Source organism: Elephas maximus, chromosome 2 (genome assembly GCF_024166365.1).
Source record: "Elephas maximus indicus isolate mEleMax1 chromosome 2, mEleMax1 primary haplotype, whole genome shotgun sequence".
NCBI classification, from domain to species: domain Eukaryota; kingdom Metazoa; phylum Chordata; class Mammalia; order Proboscidea; family Elephantidae; genus Elephas; species Elephas maximus.
This window is the reverse complement of record NC_064820.1, coordinates 105,260,761-105,263,867: the sequence shown is the minus strand read 5'-3', so window position 1 is coordinate 105,263,867 and position 3,107 is coordinate 105,260,761.

The window sequence follows — 3,107 nt, the reverse complement described above, 5'->3', positions numbered from 1 at the left end:
GACAGCTTCCTGGCCAACTGACTGGAAGAGATCTATATTTATGCCTATTCCCAAGAAAGGTGATCCAACCGAACGTGGAAATTACAGAACAATTTCATTAATATCACACACGAGCAAAATTCTGCTGAAGATCATTCAAAAATGGCTGCAGCAGTAAGTATATCGACAGGGAACAGCCAGAAATTCAGGCCAGTTTCAGAAGAGGATGTGGAACCAGGGATATCATTGCTGACGTCAGATGGATCCTGGCTCAAAGCAGAGAATACCAGAAGGATGTTTACCTGTGTTTTATTGACTATGCAAAGGCATTTGACTGTGTAGATCATAATAAACTATGGATAACACTGAGAAGAATGGGAATTCCAGAACACTTAATTGTGCTCATGAGGAACCTTTACATAGATCAAGAGGCAGTTCTTTGGACAGAACAAGGGGATACTGATTGGTTTAAAGTCAGGAAAGGTATGCGTCAGGGTTGTATTCTTTCACCATACCTATTTAATCTGTATGCTGAACAAATAATACAAGAAGCTGGGCTATATGAAGAACAGGGCATCAACATTGGAGGAAGACTCATTAACAACCTGCGTATGCAGATGACACAACCTTGCTTGCTGTAAGTGAAGAGGACTTGAAGCACTTACTAATGACGATCAACGACCACAGCCTTCAGTATGGATTACACCTCAACATTAAGAAAACAAAAACGCTCACAACTGGACCAATGAGCAACATCATGATAAATGGAGAAAAGACTGAAGTGGTCCAGGATTTCATCTTACTTGGATCCGCAATCAACAGCCATGGAAGCAGCAGTCAAGAAATCAAAAGATGCATTGCATTGGGAAAATCTGCTGAAAAGGACCTCTTCAAAGTGTTGAAGAGCAAAGATGTCACCCTGAAGACTAAGGTGCGCCTGACCCAAGCCATGGTATTTTCAGTCACATCATATGCATGTGAAAGCTGGACAATGAATAAGGAAGACCAAAGAAGAGTTGACGCCTTTGAATTGTGGTGTTGGAGAAAAATATTGAATACACATGGACTGCCAAAAGAACCAACAAATCTGTCTTAGAAGAAGTACAGCCAGAATGTTCCTTAGAAGCAAGGATGGGGAGACTGTGTCTTACATACTTTGGACATGTTGTCAGGAGGGATCATTCCCTGGAAAAGGACATCATGCTTGGCAGAGTACAGGGTCAGTCGAAAAGAGGAAGACCCTCAATGAGGTGGATTGACACAGTGGCTGCAACAATGAGGTCAAGCATAACGATTGTAAGGATGGCACAGGACCGGGCAGTGTTTCGTTCTGTTGTGCATAGGGTCACTATGAGTTGGAATCGACTCGATGGCACCTAACAACAACAACAACAATTCTGATTATTGCTTTGATTCTGCTGTCCATAACAGCAACAACACCCACCTTGTCTTTGTGGATTAAGTGCAGCCACTTGTCACGTACCACCATGGGGTCCAATCAGCCCCATTGTATTCAGTAGTTTTAATTCAGTTAGGGCCATTCCCCCTGTCAAATCTGACTTATATAAATTAGCAATCACTGCAGTCTTCATGAATGCTGGGGCTCTCTTCACAAATTTGTTCCTCATTGTTGTAGTATAAGGTGTGTCCTCTGGAAACTCTATGAGTGGGTCTGTGAGTCCAACCTGATAAAGCCACTGTAACATGCCAATTTCCCCAAGTCTTTGGACACCTTCTTCTATAATATACCAAAGCAGGTCTGATACTTCAACTTGATTTAGTGTAGGCCACCACATAATCCATGCTTCAGTGAACCAAACAAATAAACTATTAGATTCTTTCCTAACCTCTTAAGTTGAAACATTGGACAAAGAATCTGTGCTTAGCAGGCCCATATCAATAAACTCAGGCTGATCCAACTTTATTTTCCTTGCACCATTATCCCACATCCTTAATAACCATTCCCACAGGTTTCTGTTTGTATGTATTAGAAAAATGAAGCAGCTGTTTTGGAGTATAACATACCTCCTCCTGGGGCACACTTGGTCACCTCTTCAGGCTCACTGGGACTTCAGTTTAGTTATAAGTCTGGAAGCAAAAATAGGTGGTGGGAGTGGGCCCTGGGGACATTTAGCAATGTCTTGTAAGGCATCTGCCTCAGGTAATGCCCCAGGTGCCACCCCAGTGATATTTCAGACAAAGATTCTTCATGCACAGCTGGGTTAACCTCATCAGATCATGGTGGAAGGGATCATGGTTTTACTGGGGAGGGCAGCTTAGCAGACAGATAGAGTAATCTCTTCAGATGGCAGTTAGAGGGCTGGTCCTGTTGGCAGGAGTGATTCAATAGAATTTAGGAGCTAAATGTCCCCAGCTTCCTGATTATCTGCTCATATGTCCCCATCCCCAGTTTCTGGATTCCGTTTCTTCCCAATAGGCCCTCCCTTTAACTTCAGACACTGTTCAAGGTTGGGAACTCAATTAGCATTGTAATTCAGCCACTCTTATGATAAGACTCTGGGTTTGGTTTTCGGCAACATGCACTGTGTTACTATAAGAAATAAGGCTTTCTTTCAGTAAACAACTGGCAAATTTCAGGTCTTGTATGCGGTGCTTGAGCTGTGACTCTGAAGCTTTGCACTCATTTCCTTATTTCACCACATTGTCTAGAGAAAGTAGGACCAACCAACCAGCTTCCTTATACTTTTCATTCTCACATAATTGTAGAGAAGTGTCAAATATGCAGTCATGCAGAGCCTTGTCTGTCACAGATATTTGATTCATTGATGGTGATATTTTGTGTATTTCTACTGCAAACCTCATGCCATGGATTAGCAGTGCCCTCTTTACTCTGGAGGCAGAGTCATCAGGGCCTTTAAGACTAGCCAGGCTTGAGAATCAATTCGGAAAACTCATCCTTACAATTTTGTTCCTCTAGAACCACTCTGGGTACCAAATACTCTCGGTACCAAATGTCTTAGGCTGGGTTCTCTAGAGGATCAAAACCAGCAAAGCATATAGACAGAGAGAGAGAGAGAAAGCAAGAGAGAGAGATATTTATTTCAAGGAAATGATTCACACAGTTGTGGAGGCTGGCAAATCCAAAATCCATGGATCAGGAGTCAGCC